This window comes from Physeter macrocephalus, chromosome 8, assembly GCF_002837175.3.
Source record: "Physeter macrocephalus isolate SW-GA chromosome 8, ASM283717v5, whole genome shotgun sequence".
NCBI lineage: Eukaryota > Metazoa > Chordata > Mammalia > Artiodactyla > Physeteridae > Physeter > Physeter macrocephalus.
In genome coordinates, this window is record NC_041221.1 from 49,163,410 (window position 1) to 49,181,743 (window position 18,334).

An 18,334-nucleotide genomic window follows, 5' to 3' on the forward strand; every position below is an offset into this window, starting at 1 on the left:
AAAAAAAAAAACAAAACAAAACTTTCTCTGGCCAACTGACAAGGTCTGATGTGACTACGTAAAGTGTTCACACATGGTCATGTGATCTCAGAAGCCCTCATATATAGATATGTTTATTGTAACCCTCTCAATATAGGTGCATCTCCAAATGATATCCTTTTTTCATTTGAGCATAATTAAAGAATGAAGTGCTTAATCTCTAACAGGTATATAAAAATCTCATAGACACTAACTACAAAAAGCCAAAAGGCAGGGTCTGCAATAAGAACATGAGAAACAGCACAGCTTTATTTCATTTTGGAAGAGTCTGAGAGAATGAACTAACTTAATCAACACAATCTACCCAGTCCACATGAGGAAGAGGAAAACACAAGAGATCTATTTTAGGATTTATTCTAAGATTTATGATCGAATTTTTCACCATGACACTTTGTTCCCACAACATCCTATTCAAAGACTTTCTGGTGACCTAAATCTGTCATTTTCTTCTAAAAGCCCCTGTTTTTCCATCCTGTCCTTGATTTCCAGCTGTTCTTTTTGCTCATTGTTGATTACCATGAGTGATAATTTGGGGAGGCATGCAACATGTTTGCAAGCAAAGGGAATGAATGGTGTGGCATTTGAGGAAGGACCAAAAAAGACATTTCAGTCTGGAAACAGGCAAGCTGGAAGAATATGTTCTCAACAGCTTAAAGTAATGGATATGGACTGAAAATGGCAAAAAAAATCTTGAAAAAGAAGAACAAAGTTAAAGGACTCATACTTCCTGGTTTGAAAACTTATTACAAAGCTACAGTAATCAAGACAGTGTGGTAGTGGCATAAGGATAGACATATGGATCAATGGAATAGGATTGAGAGTCCAGAAGTAAACTCTTACATTCATGACAAATTTATTTCCAACAAATGTGCTAAGATAATTCAATGGAAGAAATAATTATCCTTTTAACAAATGGTACTGGGAAAATGGAATATCCACATGTAAAAGAGTGAAATTGGACATCTACCTCACACCATACACAAAAATGAACTCAAAATGGATCATAGACTTAAATGTAAGAACTACATCTAGAAAACTCTTGGAAGAAAACATGAGAGTAAACCTTAGTGACCTGAATTTAGGCAATGGTTTCTTTGATATCATACCAAAAGGAAAGAAATAGTAGAAAAAAATAGCTAAATTGGACTTCATCCAAATTAAAACTTTTTGTGCTGTAAATGATACAATCAAGAAAATAAAAAGATAACCCACAAAATGGGAGAAGATATTTGCAAATCGTATGTCTGATAAGAGATTTGTATCCAGAATATATAAAGAACCCAGACAACCCAATACTATAAGGACAAATAGCTCAATTAAAAAGTAGGAAAAGAATATTGAATATACCTTTATCCTAAGAAAATATACAAATGGCCAATGTGCACATGAAAAAATGCTCAACATCATTAGTCAGTAGGGAAATGCCAGGCAAAACTACAATGAAATACCTATAACTTCAACCTAACTAGGATGATTATAATAAAAAAGGTGGATAAGCAAGCTTAGTGACAGGAGAGTGGTGGAGAGGTCTCTGAGCCCTGTCGTTTCAGGATGATTTCATCAGGCATAAGGATCTTAGACCACGAAAAGATGAGTGGAAACAGAGGCAAAAGTTTTAGCCAGCCTGCGGAGCCCAGTGCAAATACCCAGAGTATGAATCACTGATCAGACACTCTCCATGTGCCTTGTGGCCTGATGGGGGGCCAGGGCCTCAGAAACCAGAACATTCTTAGCCAGTTGATGGAGATGATGGTGCATTTGCTGTAGATCACTGAAGAACGTATCATGCAGCTGATGACCAAGCACATGCAGCAGGACCTGGTGCTGGAAGAGCAGAGGCACAATCAGGCCAGCCAGGAGCAGAAAGCCCTCCTGGACCACTTAATATGCCAAATGGTCTACCTCCTGTAGTCTGGGGCCATGGGCGGCCTGGGACTCCAACTGTCTTGCCCTTCCCAGGACTCTAGGGGTGAAGTCAGAGGTGAGCAGTGGGCCCATCATCCAGGCAGCCTGACCAGCTAGTTCATCAATGGAGTGATTTTGAAGCTGCATTTGCCAGCCATGACCTATTCAACTGTGGGATTGACATCTCTGCCTTGTACCATCCCAGCTTCTAGGGCTACAGGAACTGCCATGGAGACAAATACCATGAGGACAAGAACACTTTGGGTTTCATTAATCTTGGTACCAGTGAGAATAAGTTGTGCATTGATCTGATTACTGAAATCTTGAATCAGAGTGACGTGAACTGCATTGAGGAGATCCTGCTGCAATATCCTGATTAGAGTGGGCAACCATCCCTGTGGGAAGAAGTGGGCTCGTTCCCGACCTACTACTGCAAGACACATGCCCACCTGGATCCAGAAAACTTGGTTGTTCTAAATGGCTGCCACTCTGTCTTCTCCGTGCTGGCCATGGTTCTGTGCGATTTCAGGTGAGGCCTTTCTGACCCCTCACCACCTTCTATGGTGGCTTCCTCTTCAGCTCCCACCGGTATGTGAAAGTTAAGCTGATGCTTGCCCACCTGGACAGTGATATCACTGATGTGAACATCCATCCTTTCCAGCTCATGTGTAGAAGGTGGAGCAAGCCCAACTTGAGGCTATGCTTCAGGGCAGTAAGGTCAGAGATCTTGTGTTAATTAACCCTCAGAATCCTCTGGGTGACCTCTACTCCTGGGACTCACTGAAGGAATACCTGGAATTTGCCAAGAGGTGCAACCTACGTGTCATTATAGATGAGATTTACATGCTATCTGTGTTGGATGAATACATTATATTTCACAGTGTTCTGGGTATGGAAAGTTTGCCTGGTTTCAACAGGGCCCATGTGATCTGAAGCACCAGTAAGGATTTCATCATTTCTGGCTTCTGCTTTGGCACTCTGTATACCCACAACAAGAAGGTGGGCTCGGCCGTGAGCTCCTCTGGCTGCCTCTGCAGCGTTTCTGGCATCGCCCAGCACAAACTGTGTTGGCTGCTCCAGGACACAGAACAGACTGACAAAGTGTATCCACCTGCTAACCCTCACAGGTACATCATTAACAAGTTGAAGGCATTGAAGATCCCCTTTCTCAATTGTGGCTCTGGCCCCTATATCTGGGTCAACTTGGAAAACTTCCTGGACCCGTGTGCATTTGAGGAAGAGCTGCTCCTCCATTGCTGCTTCCTGAACGATAAGCTGGTATTGTCCCGTGGTGAGACCTACAAGTATAAGAAGCCGGAAATTTTCCAACTAATCATGGTGGATAAGCTCATCTGGCTAAGACACACTTCCCGCATCAGTTCTATCAGGTGCTAGAGGAGCAGAAGCAGGATTTGATAGCAAAGCAGCTGGAGGAGGATGCATGGAGGGAGTGAGCGCTCCGCCCTCCAGCCAGTCACTCCGGCCAGTCACAGCGCTCAGGGAGCCCAGCTATCAGCCTCTGGTCCAGAAGGCTGGGCCACTGAACCGCTGCTGTGACTGAGGAAACAATGGGCTCCTCCAGGAATGGGCTCATGTGACGCAGTCATCAACCTCCTTCAACTGAGCACGCGTAATTTTTGGAAGCTTTGCATCTTTTTAGTCCCTGCTAGCCTTTGTGTGTGCAAAACATTTTTATGGGGTTGGGGTCGGAAAGCCTACAGGAATAAAGGGAACTCCCTGGGGCCCTATGTAGATGGGTGTATTTTTGTATGTGATGTCCTCTCAATTCTATATTCTCTTAAATTCCAGGCCTGTTCTATTTCTTGTTGATATTTTTCATAATCACCTTTGGGAGCTAGGTGATTTTTTTTGTCCTTCAAAAATTCTAAAGCAGGTTGAATGTGAAGAATAATGTCAGAGGCAGGCCAGAAAGGAAGGGAAAAAAATGATCCCTAACTGAAGGAGCCCATTCCAGGCGTTGGAGGCACTGTCCCATAGGATCCTGACAAGATCACACCATCCTTACCCATGAATGACTGAATGGCAGTGTGGGGATAGAATTCCAGAAGTTCCTGCTTCCAAATATCAGTTCTTTCCATTCTTGCCTTTTCAAAAGACTTTAAAAATGAATCTCTGTGACAAGCCTGGGGTCTTCCATTTCTATCTCTAGTGTTTTCAACTGTTCTAATCACACCACTTGTGAGTTTCTCTGCAAAGCTTTTGCATATCTGAGCTTCAGGCTGAGCACTGATGCTGTGAGATGGGTGGGGCAGGGGCCACCATCATTTTATAGATGATGAAAGGGCTTTAAGCACCAGCTGGTGGCTTTGGTCAGTCACTTCGGTTTGTGGCCATCTTCCCCCTCTTGAGTCTAGGTTTGGTGGTTCTTGTTCTTCAATGACAATTTTCCTTTAAAAACATCAACAAAAAGCAGCATACCAACAAATCCCACATCTTGAAGGTTGTTTTTTTTTTTGTTAATACCAGAGAGTGTTTATTAGAAATCGACTACAGCTAATAAAAACATAAAGGGAATTCATTGGAAAGATGAAGGAGCTATTGTGACCAGAGATGCTCTTGGGATCTCTGTCAACAGCAGCTAATAGACAGTCTCATCAGGGAACCGTCCCTGGGATGGAAGCGTGGTGCCTTCCATGTAAGGGATAGGCTGTTTCTGTCTTCTGTTCCACAGATTCAAGTAAGAGAGTGGAGAAAAAGAACATTTTCACATCTACAAGCATCTCCCTCCATTATTTAGGTCTTTAATTTCTCTCAGCAACGTTTTTCTAGATTTCAGTGTAAAAATCTTACATACATTTTGTGAAATTTATCACTATATTATGCTTTTCATGTTATTTTAAAAGTATTGTTTATTAATTCATTTTCTAATTATGTGTTGCTAGTATATTGAAATAACTGATGTTAGTATACTGTATCTTGTATCTGTCAAGAACCTTGAAGGCTCTAAGGTTTTACCCTACTTGCAAACTAACGGGTTTCACGAAAGCTGACAGAAGGCGTGAGAAGCCTGGGTCAGAGACAAATGACAACTTATTACTGACAGTAATAGCAGTAATCAGAGTATGACTTTTGCTTTGGTTCCCCAAGCCCTGCTTTCTACAGGGCAAAATGTGGAGGACCAAGTGATGCCTGCATAGTCAGTGGGGTGTGTTGCAGGAGAAGAGACCCACACGTAGGGAACCTGATTCTTTTATAATCAGCAGTAAGCCTGCCTGAACTTTAGCCCTGAGAGAGGCATTATTTTTACTATGCTGAATAATTATAGTCATAATTTTAGTTCAACAATCCTTGTTTTACGGTAAGGATATTGAGCCCAGGGAGGAAACCCAAGATTTTACATCCATTTCTTTTCTTCTTTTTATCCCCACGGTGCTTATTCTTGGTCAGTCTATTATCTCTTGTCTAGTTTATTGTCACAGATTCCCATATACTATGCCAATCTTCCTAAAGTTCTTCTTTGATTATTTGTTAGTTACTTAATTAGTTAAGATGTTATTAATTCTTTAATAAATACATGTTGAACATTCTGTTTGTTTCACCCATGTTCCAGGCTCTGAAGTAAACACGACAGAGTTGTGCTGCTCATGCTGTCTGAAGTTTATTTTTCATCTTCTGGTAAGGGAGACAGATGATAAATAAACGACAAAATGTATGTGTCTCTGTGTGAGAAGGAAATATGTTAGGTAATGCTATGAAAAAAACTAAAGCAAAGTATAAATGTATAGAATGGTGGTGTAGAAGGTGCTATTTTTGATTTATCCCAGCAGGTACAACAGTGAAGTGAGGGACCCAGGTAAGCAAAGATCTGAGGGGAAAGCATGGCAGTAATGATGTACCAACGAACAAGTGCAAAGGCCCTGAGGCAGGAAAACCTTGATGTATTTGACAAAGAGCAAGAAGGTCAGTGTGGCTGGAACAGAGCAAATCTGGTGATGATTGGTAGGAGATAAAGTCAGAAAACATACAGAATGGCCAGGTCATCAGAGTCCCATGCCCCAACATGTTCAAATGTTTCCATATATTTCAATGAACAAAATTCAGACTCCTTGATTGGGTAACCAAGGCTCCCCACTGCCTATTTTTATTTTTTTTACCTTTTCTAACTTTACTTTCATAGCCCCCTAACATGAATTCTTTACATCAACCCAGCTAGTGTATTCATCAGACCCCAAGTTACTTTTCATAGCTCTGCTACTAGAACTTTTTTCCACTATACAACCTCTGACTATTGAAATTGGCAAGATAGGTCTAGTTCAAAAATCCTTCTTGTCAGTGCCATGTATGAAGTTATATCTCCACGTTAGACTTTATGTGTGTGTGCGCGTTTTGTCTTTTCTATAGTGCATTCCAAGCTCCTAGAGACTTGCTCATAGCACCTTTGTATCTCATTTATATCTGGTGTGGAGTCTTATAGATATTAAAATATGATTTAAAGGTTTTTTGATTAAAGAACCATATGTTTATAACTTTGGGAGACAAAAAGATTGCAAAGTTGCATCCTTTCATCTGAAGGATAAAATAGGGGAATGATAGAAACATACATTATAATTTATTTCTAGATTGCTAGTTAGCTGTTATTGAGTAAATACTTATATAAATGAGAAAATCTCATAGAGGAATGATCTAGGTTTTTCCCAAGTGTGGTAAATTCTCACATCCTTAAACAAAAAATACTTTTTAATCACTTTTCATCTGGAGAATAGATTGTGTAAACTAAACCATCACTTACGAATCTCCCATTGTAAATAATGAAACTATAAAATTGTAGATGATATACATTAAAATAATAATGTATTTATTATAATTTATAATATAAATATATTATATATTAATATATAATAGAATTAATATAATATAAATATATTATATATTAATGTATAATATAATATAAATATATTATACATTAATATATAATATATTTAATTATATTTAATAATATAATTAAATATAGTTAATATATATTATATAATATAATTTGTTATAATAATAATAAACTCTTAAAATAATATACATTTTTTTTAAGAGTTCCAATACTCTCAGAAGATTTTATCAGTGATATTGACAAGGAAACTGTACAGTTTGTTTCAAATACATTTAGGAAACTGGAATCTATTTTTTCTCAAGGCTTTTACAAACTCATCTTTCAAGACCTGCTATAATTTTGATGTCTCAAAGTAATACAAGCAACTTTGCGCCCAGTTTGTCTCTTTTTTCTCTTTTTCTTGTTCTTTTTTTTTTTTTTTTGTGGTACGCGGGCCTTCCTCTGTTGTGGCCTCTCCCGTTGCGGAGCACAGGCTCCGGACGCGCAGGCTCAGCGGCCATGGCTCACGGGCCCAGCCGCTCCGCGGCATGTGGGATCCTCCCATACCGGGGCGCGAACCCGGTTCCCCTGCATCGGCAGGCGGACGCGCAACCACTGCGCCACCAGGGAGGCCCTCTTTTTCTTGTTCTTATTCCTTTTTCTTTCCTTCCAAATTGTGAGTTTTCTTTGTTGTTTTGTTAAAAGCATGCATACTAATTTTAAAAATCAAATACCATGGAATATATATAACCAAAAATATCATTCACATAAAAATATTATTAGCATTTTAATTTAATATTCTTTAATCTGTATCTCTATTTCCCTTAGTATTATTGAATGGATATCAATAAATATAGATCTATATCTTTATTTTAATTACTTCACAATATTTCTTTGCATGTTTGTGTATACTCAGTTCCCACTTATTTCTAAGGACCATATTTCTGGTTTCAGAAGGAATGCATTATCTCCCACTGAAATAATGGAAGAATTATTGTTATGAAATAATGCTTCCATGAAATAATTTTACAAGCAATGTTGAACATTTAAGGATACTTTAATATTTTGTAGTGACATCAATTTTTCAATAGAAAATATTTGGCCAAGCGTGACATAGACAACATACATTTGAGCTTGGGTGAGTTTCTAGAGGTGATTTAAATACTATGTGATAAAGTTATTTTTACCCTAGCTCACTGGTTCTTAATCCTGGCTGCATATTATACTCATGCCTTGAACTTTAGAAAATATTGACACCCAGACTACCTCCCAAACCAATGAGATTAAATCTTTGGATGAAACCAGGGCTTCTGCTGGTTTTAGAAGCTTCTAGGTGAATATGAAGAGAGAGGGTTGAGAACCACTGAGACTATTTCTAAAATAATTTGTGCAGAATTTATACCACAAGCTTAATAAAAAAAATTGTTTCTTTTTAATTTTGAGGAGAATGGAAGTTTATCTTAAAATCGGGGAAATGTGTATACATACTGGATGGTTTGAAAAGAATATCTTATGGCTACTTATCTTTCTACTGAGTACATGCCACAGTGATTACCTTGAAAGCTCAAAGCTCCTGGAAATACATTAATTTGTGAAAGTTTTATTCTAAGTGGAACATTTTCATAATGCAGCATTTTGGATTAGCTGAATTGAAGTATATATGGCTTCCTTTGAAAGAGGACAAAATGTAAGACGGGGGAGGAAAACAGGAAAGGTGGGAGGGAGTTTACTGTCACTTTAAGTGAAGGAACTGCATTTGATATGAATGATGCCTCAAGGCCGTAAGGATGGGTAGGGACAATATCTTACTTTTCATTTCACCAGCTACAGAAATAAATGGAACTTTGTCTACTTGCACAAACTTCAAAGCACAAAACCTAAAATCATCCAATAAAGGTGGTTTTCATTGAAATAAAGTCTATAGAAAGCAGTGTCTTCAATGAAACATTGACAAATAATGGGCAAAAATATCTCACGAAAACACTGATTTTTTTTTTTTGGTGTTTCTCTTTCTTGTATTTTTTTTTTTTAAATCACACATAAAATGAGGGAAGGGTAATGGCTAAAGGGCAACTCTGAACAAATGGCAAACTTTTGTCTTCGAATTAATGTTATCTCAATTCTCAAATACCAGGAGCGTTTGCATTTTGAATAGAATTTTAAGACATACTGTCATGAAAGAAAAGTAATGAAAACGTATTTGCTGCTGTTAAGAGTTTGTAAAACAGGCTAAGATGCAGGAAATAAATCAATATAACTGGATTTTTTCACCCAATTATTACTGTTTAGGTGTGGTTTTTTGAATCTAAGATTATTATAGAATACACCTCTCACAAAATAATTCAGGGGTGGTTTTTGTTTGTGTTTTTTTTAATTTCATAAGCAGTTATAACAAATTGGAATAAATTATTTGATGCCATTTAATGATGTGTACTTTGCAAGTTTTCTTTATGAGTTGTTTGTGTTTAAGTCCGTAAAGAACCCACATTACTGTTATAGCATAATTTATTGTTGTAGCAAATATTCACTGATCAGGACTGACTATTTAATAGTAGGTAGTCCTATAATTTCATGTGACAATTATGTGGAAAAAAATAAACAGGATAACTCAGACAACTGTGGAGGTTTTCAATATCTAGAAATTTGACAAGATGTAGATAAATTGGTCAGATAATTATTTCAATATTTTAAAATGTTGGGATAATCTTTAGGTATAAAATTATACTTCCTCTTCTCCATAAATTAAATGATCTTTCATTTAAAGAGTTGGCTTTAGGTAACAGCACTTCACATATAAAAGGGTTTTGTAAAAGCTCTTGAAATTCAGACAATTAACACTCCTGGAGCACTGGGTTCACAAAATGATTTAGAAAACTATCAAAAATAGAAGAGATAAATGAAAAGTTTTAAATGAGCAGAATTTCCAAATTGATCACTAGACTCAATCAGAGTTTAAGTCATTTTTCCTGGGAATGATTTAGGGCAAATAGGTATGAGACGGTGGGACTGGATCAAAAAGTGTTCTTCTCTTTTTTTTCCTTCCAGTTTTATTGAGATATAATTGACATACTGTATAAGTTTAAGCCCTATATAAGTTTAAAGTGTACAGCATAATACTTTTACTCAGATATGTCATGAAATGATGACCACAATAAGTTTCGTGAACATCCATCATCTCAAATAGATACAAAATAAAAGAAAAATATTTTTCCTTGTGATGAGAACTCTTAGGATTTACTCTTTTAACTACTTTCATATATAACTTACAGCCTTGTTAATTATATTTATCGTGTTGTACATTACATTCCTGGCCCTTATTTATCTTATAACTGGAAGTTGGTACCTTTTGACTATCTTCTTCCAATTCCCATTTCCACCCACCGTGTCCTTCTTTTTTAATCCTAAGAGTGCATACTTATATCAGTCAAAGAATTTAGTTATGATCATGTGATTTTTTTTTTCACATCACTATTTTTTGTTTCAGTTCTGTTCTAGCCTGAGCTCAGAATTGTACTGCTTGAAGCAGTGTTACAGTAACTCCCCTACATATGAACCTTCAAGCTGCGAACTTTCAAAGATGCAAACGTGCGTTCGCATGTCCAGTCAGGTAAGTTAGTTCACGTGTCTGGCGTACACTGTCACGTGCATGCATCCTCTACAGGTAGTTGTGCTTTTGTGTTCTTCACTGTACAGTACTGTATAGAGTACAGTAGTACAGTATCTTTATTTCAAGCCCAGGATGTCCGGAAGCAAGCGTAAAAGCAGCAGTGATGTAGCTGGTAATGCTAAGAAGCTTCAAGTGTTAATGATGGAAACAAAAGTGAAAATGATTGAGAGAGTGGAGCGAGGCAAAAAGATGGTAGACCTGATGGAATTGGAGGCCCAGAGAAAGGACAAAGAAAGAAGAGAGGAAGAAGAAGTAACTGAAGAACCGAAGAGATTCAGGACGCATGAAATGGCGAGGGGATTTTCTTTATTTGAGGAGGCACTGTTAGTTTTTGAGGCATAGGACCCGAACATAGAGTGGTACACGAAGGTTGCAGCAACTGTTCACAATGCAATCCAGTGCTACCATGTCATCTATGATGAGAAAAAAAGAGCTACTACCCAGACATCACTGGATCACTTTTTCAAGAGGGTAGATAGAATTGAATCCAGCAAGGAACCAGAACCTGTGCCATCAATGTCAGGTGTGAGTGAAACTGCAGCTTGTCCTCCGTCTCCTATTGCTGACGATCCTCAGCTCTACCATCTCCCACCTCGTCTCCCTCTTCGTCAGTAACTCTTCTTGCCTGTTCACTCGATGCCAACCCCTGTATGCCAGCTGTTGTACTGTACTATTGTACTTTTCAAGGTACTGTACTGTAAGAGTAACAATGTTTCCTTTATTTTTTGTGGTTTTTTTAATGTATTATTTGTGTGAAAAGTATTATAAACCTATTGCAGTGCAGTGCTATATAGCTGATTGTGTTAGTTGGGTACCTAGGCTAACTTTGGTGGACTTATGAACAAATTGGAGTTATGAATGTGCTCTCGGAATGGAACTTGTTCGTATGTAGGGGACTTAACTGTAATTTCAGCCTATGTGAAAATTTTGTGTTAGAGTTAAATATTACTTCTATTTTGCACTAAATATAATAGTGGGTGGAGGGAAGCTATGAAAAAAATGTACAGTATCAGGTAAGCCTAATTGCATATGGTGATGAGAACATATAAATTGTAGCCAGGAGCTCTGAGTTCTGGCTTAAAATTTGCCTCATTCTCCTTGTGTGGCCGTAGCAAATCATTTACCTTCCCTGTGGTTCTGTTACTTCATCAGTCAGACGGAGACAATAATATCTACGCATTCATTCACAGATTACAAATTCCTTAAGGGCAGAGATCTTGTCATTTTCGAGAGATTTTTCCTAGCATTTTTTATAGTGCTAGGCACTGGTAGGTACTTGAAAACAATTGGTCTAAAGTTTAATACATGAATGAAACGAATTGAGGCATTAGGCATTCAATTTATTGAAAACTGTAAATATTAAATAATTATACCATGGTATTATCAAAGAAAACATGTGGATGGATTATGGAGACATATGTCAATTAAGTTTGATTACTTGCATTAAATCGAAGATGATAACCGTACAATTTAGCAGAAATATCACTGCACTGGGAATCAGGAGACTTAGCGTCCAAGAACAGCCTGGAGTACCCCCCCAAAGGCATTGAGTCATGGAGTTGTGTAGGTGGAAATGTTCTCCGAGGTGTACTTCTCTTTGTTATTTTATGGAAGAGGAAAGCAGCACTCATGTATCTGTGGACCTAGAGCTGCTGATAACCAGGTCTCTTTGCTTCATCTTTCGAGCTCTTCCCTCCATGACTTGGCCAAGTCCCTGACTACACTAGCTGGGTGTCTTCTCTAAAAGGTTGAGCTAGGTGATCACAAGAGTTTCTTAGGGTTACAAATTTCAGATCATTTATGGGGGATATCTCTTTCTTTCTTGGTTTTTATTTCTTATTTGCATCTTTAGTAAATTAAAACAAGGCTACCTTCAACACATGGATGGATAAAAGATACTTCAATAATGTTTGCTGTCACCTTGCTGACACTTTATTTCTGAATGAAACAAATGAACCACAAAATAACAACAGCAACTCTATAATACATTTTAAAGGAGCTTGATTCTCAGACTTCTTTGCCAAGGGATTTGTCTGGCCTTTTCCCATGCCAACTTGTGCAAGGCTTAATCCTGTTTCAAGGCAAAACATTTCCAAAGTTGCTAGTGAATATGGAGCAAACAGTTCTGGAATCACTCCTGGTAACCTGAACAAACTATTCTGCAAACTTTCATTATATGGGGGGAAGGAGACCATAGTGACCGGAAGGCCCTTCTTGCCAAATGGGTAAAGCTAGAAAGAAAACAAGATGTTGACATGGAGAAGAAACAAAGAGTTGCCTGAAATCCTTCAGAGAATGCAGAAGTTTCCACAATTGTTTTACTCTCTGGTAATGATTAAGGATGCTTTAAATTTGTTGTGCCTTAGAAAGTTAGGTGTTGAAACATTGAATATCCATTAACATTTTAAAATATTACATTTTTCTATCTATCTTTCTTTTTAAAAAAATTCCCTTCCAAGAGATTATTAGTTTCCAAGGTTCGGACCCACCCTGATCTTCCAATGAGGGCCCCAGCTCTCTCAGGAATCCATGTTGTTTACTGGTGTATACTTACCAAGGCTGTAGGAGGCATTGTCATTATTTCCTGGTTTCTCATTCATTTGTGCAGTTGTCAAGGCAATACATGGAAAGGTGAGTCCGAATACCTGGGTCTTACTGTTAAATCTTATTTGGTGACACTGAGCAAGAACCTCTCTAGGCTGGTTTCCTCACCTATTCTATCCTCAACCTGGGGGGTCCCCAAACCCCTCTGGGTCCTTTAGGATGTCAGGGGAATCTGAAAGCTTTATTGAATTTTAAATACAGCTTAATTGAAATTAATTATGTCTTTCTCAGTTGGGTCACATGGTCTGAAAAAAACTGTTTCTTTACTTTCGACAGCAATAATAGCAGTTTAATGTAACACTATAAGTGGTCCCATGTTGAGCAGCTATTCTGATCGAAAGTCATTATGTGCATTAAATTATTTAATTAATAAATTATAATTTGGTAGGTACAAACGTTTAAGGCAAAAGACATTGAGGGAAAAAAGGAATATTGTATTTTTTGAAGGGTCGAAGATGGGAACCCACGCACTGGGGCATCTCTAAACTGTTCCAGCTCCAGGATTCTAGGTCAGGGGTTGGTGAACTTTTTCTGTAAAGGACCACATAGAAATTATTTTAGATTTTGTCTGCCAAATGATCTCTTCCATAGCTACTCAGTTTTGCCACTATAGTATGAAAGCAGCCATAAATGATATGTAAATGAATGGATTTGTCTGTGTTCTAATAAAACTTTATTTATAAACACAACCAGTGGGCCACATTTGGCCAGCAGACACTAGTTTGCTGACACCTGTATTTGGTGATCCCTGAAACTCTGAGACTGCTTACTCATCAAGGAAAGGAATACAGAGATGGAAGGAAAGATAAGCAGGCGGGAATATTTTATGCTTATTAAAGGCTTGTGCCCCAGTTTCCTGGTCCAGGTGCAGTGATTATAAAATGATGTCAGAAAAATTAAGCTTTTAGAAAAGATTTTCAATAATTGATGCCCTCATGTTGTCCTACTTGCTGTCATAAACTCAAGCCTAGCTTCATGATAGCCAGCACTGAGGACAATAGTTGGATGCAAAATAAGTGGTAGCAGCTTTACCCAAAGAGTATGCTGCAGGGCACCAAGCTCAGTCCTCCTTTTGAGATTCCTAACTGGGGCAAGTAGAAGACTTAGTACGGTGGACAGAAAGTCCCAGAAGATGGTTTGCACTCTCTATGGCAGAAGTTCCTAGTTTGGACCAAATATCTATTTTTTTCCTTCCTTTTCACCAGAACTTCTCATTTGTAGCTGCAATCATGGCTACTTGGGCTAAATATTTATTTCCGGCTTTTTGCATCTGGTTATGGGTTTTTGACTAAGGTTTGGCTAATGGGATATAAACAGAAGTGTTGTATATGACTTTAGGGAAATGTTCTGGAAGGGAGATGGTGTGTTCTTCTCATTTCCTTCTTCCTATTAGCTAAAATACAGACATGATGGCTGGAGTTCCAGAAGCTATATTGGACTACAAAGAGAAAGCCACATGCCAAAAATGACAGAGCTGCAAGATGGAAGGAACCTGGGTCCCTGATGATTTTGTTAAGTTCGAGACTTCTTTTAAGTGAGAAAGAAATCAATTTCTAGTGTTTAAAGAATGCCATTAGTTTAGATTTTCTTGCTTTAGAACAGAATTCTAACTGAAACTTCAACTTTTCCTCAGAAAACAGTCAGTTTTGGCTTTACTGTAGAAACTTACACTCATCTAGAAGAGGGATATTCCCTACATCTGTTCTGATTTGGACAGTTCTGGGATTTCTGGTGCATTTCTAAGTCATTCATAGATCAGAGGACTCTTCAGATATCAGTCCTTTGATGGGGGGCTGGCGGTAATTTAGAAATTTTGAAATTGTCTTTTTATTGTCGTTCACCTATAAGTATTTCCTGATTTGCTTGATTTCATTCTCCTTTACACAAGGATTACTAAATATATGTTATCTATTTATTTGTTTATGTACTTTTTCTTTGTTTATTTTAGTTTCCATATGGTGGGGTTTTCGTTGCTTCATTTTGCTATTTAACTCACTGCAGTTCCAGGAACTGATTTCCTGATACTCACAGGGCTAGGCTGGATCTGGATTAGATGGTGTGGTAAGGACTTTGAATCCTCCTTATGTTGGCATTCACCCAGCTGTAGGATTTTAAAGGAAAAGGTCAAGCTCAGCCCTTCCATTGGCTCTGTGGGATTTCTTGCTCAGTTGGCCCAATCTAATAGTTTTTCCTAGTTCTAATAAGCCTCAATTTTTGATATGCAAATGTTGGCATTGTTTTCCTGAAGAAGCTCTCAATTCCTTGCTGCTTTTGTCCAATAAGAACATAGAGTGGGGGACCATTAGCATCCTGTGGGCCAGCATCCTGCTTTCCATTCCTATTGGTATTACAAACGGACTGCTTTTCCTTCCTTCAATCAACAAATATTTATTGAGAATTCACTATGCTTCAGTGCCTGGGAGGCAGCAATGAAATGGTAAATAGTACAAATAAACTTTCTTGATTCTTTCCTTTTAAAATTGTCTTCCTTTTTTTGTGTGTTAGGAAGATGTTCTGTTCCTCATTTCTTGATTTGAATTCTTGACTCTTATGTTTTCAGTCTTTCCTGTTTTCTAATATGACTATAGCCATTCGTCACGTAAAAGTGCTGCTTAGCTGCAATTCAGAAATTTTGAAATTGTTTCATTGTCATTCACCTATAAGTATTTTCTGATTTGCTTTATTTTTTTCTCCTTTACACAAGGATTACTAAGTATGTGTTTATATATTTATTTATTCATGTACCTTTTCTTTATTTATTTTAGTTTCCATATGGTGGGGTTTCATTACTTCATTTTGCTATTAACCCACTGCAGTTTTCCTTCAACCATATAAATCTAAATAATACATTTATATAAATAGAAGTCCCCGAAACATCTCTTCCTAATCACCACCCATGATTTCTTAGCTTATCTCATAGATCTTTCTTCTCCTACCATTCCTTCAGTTTTATTTCCCCCACTATTGATTCTCATTTCTCATGTAAATTCAGTTTAAAAATAAAGAAATATAAATAAAATAATGAAACTCATAACTGAGTAAACAAGGGGCTTTATTAACCTAGAAATTAAAATGTGTCAGGAAGTGCAGGCTAGTTTAGACCAGTGTGACTTCCAGTTCAGAAAAGTTCACAAGGCTGTTTCTGAATCTGAATGTCATTCAAATGCTTTGGAAGACTTGTTGACTGATGAAGGAAGAATGGTAGAGGAAATGTGACAGGTTCCAAGGAAATGAAAATATTTTCTCTAATATAGGATATAATAAATGGTAATAATAATAAAAATAAATTAAGTAAAAGGTTTTGGTGTGTGTTTGATTTTTTTAAAGGAGTGAATCATGATAGGAAGCTAAGTGATAAATTTCCTTGGCTGGGAAAGAGGGATCTACCTTGTCCCAGTTAACAAAATATGACCAGGTACCATAAAGGAGAGACTCATTAAAACGTTGTCCACATTCTCTGAGCAGAATGGAGAGTTTGAAGACAAACATAATTTATTGAATGTCAGATTATTTCAGGCCTATGAGTGTCATGCATTTTTACCAGTTACTTAATTGCACTGGGTCTCAATTGTATACATTTGAAATAATGTCACCTGCTCAAACATACCTAGAACTCTTTTATGTATCAGATGAGGTAAAGATGTTCTAAAAATCATGTAGTTTCAAAAAATGTAGTATATCATTACTATTACATGTCGCATAGTAATAGTAATCATCTCCTTGGAATTAAAGTCCACAATGACATGAAATTTGTGTTATGACATTATTTTTAAAGATAATTCTTAACAAAATACTGCCCAGAGGATAGTAGATAGAAATAATAACAGCTTGCATAAATTGAGCATTTTCTCTGTGTCAGGCACTATGTTAAACAGTTTTCATGATTATATCATCACATTCTCACAATACTAGCTATCGTTGCCCTTTGCAAAGAGGAAATTGAAGCTTAGGGAAGTTATGCCAACTTGCCCGGGATAAAAGTATGTAGGGGTAATAAGTGGTGGCTCTTGAATTAAAACCAAGCCAGTCTGACTCCAGAATTCAAGCCTTTAACCAAAGTGCCCAACTGCTTCGCCAGTTTGAAATCTGAAATTTGATTAAACTAAATGTATGAGAATCGTGAGCTTGGCCAGTGGTGACAGTTAGAAAAATAACTGTTAGTTCAATATAACAAAGAGTCCAGAATTGTTATTGCCTCTGACAACCACACCTTAACTCTGTTCTAGACCTGCATGAGCCTGGTCATTCTGGGTGGGGGAAGTCAAGGAGATCAGGTGGGGTCATAGTTGCATGGAGGCTATTGTCAAGGACCTTGCTTTTGTTTGGGGTGGTGTGTCCATCAGGCTTACTACATTATTGAAAAATTTCAGTTCAAGAACTCACTAACTAAAAGCAGACCTTGCCTTAAATGCAACAGTGATGACTCTGTCATGAACCGGGATTACGACTAATCCAAAATCGAATCCTCTGTACTCGATGATGCAAAATAAATGACAATAAAAGGGAGACGGAGAATTAAATTTGAGTGTTCTCAGTTTGAGAGCTTTCCTTTAAATACCATTTTAGAAGTATCTGAGGAGACAATATTCTCTTTTCCCAGTGTGTGGCACTCTTCTTCCATCTGATCTCCTGCCCTTCTCAGAAAACCATCGCCTGAGAACTTAAGAGCTCCTGTCTCACTTCTCAGTCTCACCTGATGACTTATTTTGTCTGGAGTCTACCTGTCAGAAGTTAAGCAAATTATTCTATTAAAGAATCTAGTCTTGAAGAGAACTTAGGAAATTGGACATGTGGGGAAATTTTGAATGATCGGGTTTTTAAAATGGGGAGGGAACAAAATATAAAGCTGAGCTGCCTGATGGACTTATGACCACGGATCAACAGTTTTAGAGACAGTAAGACCAAATCTTCTACTTTGATTGACTGAAAGTAGGTCATGGCTGTTTGTGTGTGGTCTTTTCCACCTGGGAATCTGGAATCCTGAGTGCTTCTTTTCTCCTTGTCCCTAACTTTGTGAGTTAAGAAATAATAAACAACTCTGGCTTAGATTTCCTTTTCTTTAATATTAAGAGACTTGAGCAGATGGTATTTAAGCTTCTCTTTACAGAAATAGATAGATGATAGATAGAGATATAGATCTCTGTCTCTCTCTTGAAGTACCTTGGCACATTGAATAACGAGTCAAGTTTATATAACAGTATTCTTACTTTGCAAATTATTTGCTGAATACTGAATACTAAATGTCATTAGAAGATAAAGTTTCTGCTTTGGAAGTTTATACTGCAAAAGTCCTCTCT

At 37.6% G+C, this 18,334-nt stretch overlaps 1 pseudogene; it reads left to right on the plus strand.

The window, feature by feature from the left end:
- Nucleotides 1-1,692: 1,692 nt before the first annotated feature.
- On the plus strand, nucleotides 1,693-3,398 carry LOC102987773 (probable inactive 1-aminocyclopropane-1-carboxylate synthase-like protein 2; annotated as a pseudogene).
- Nucleotides 3,399-18,334: the final 14,936 nt, after the last annotated feature.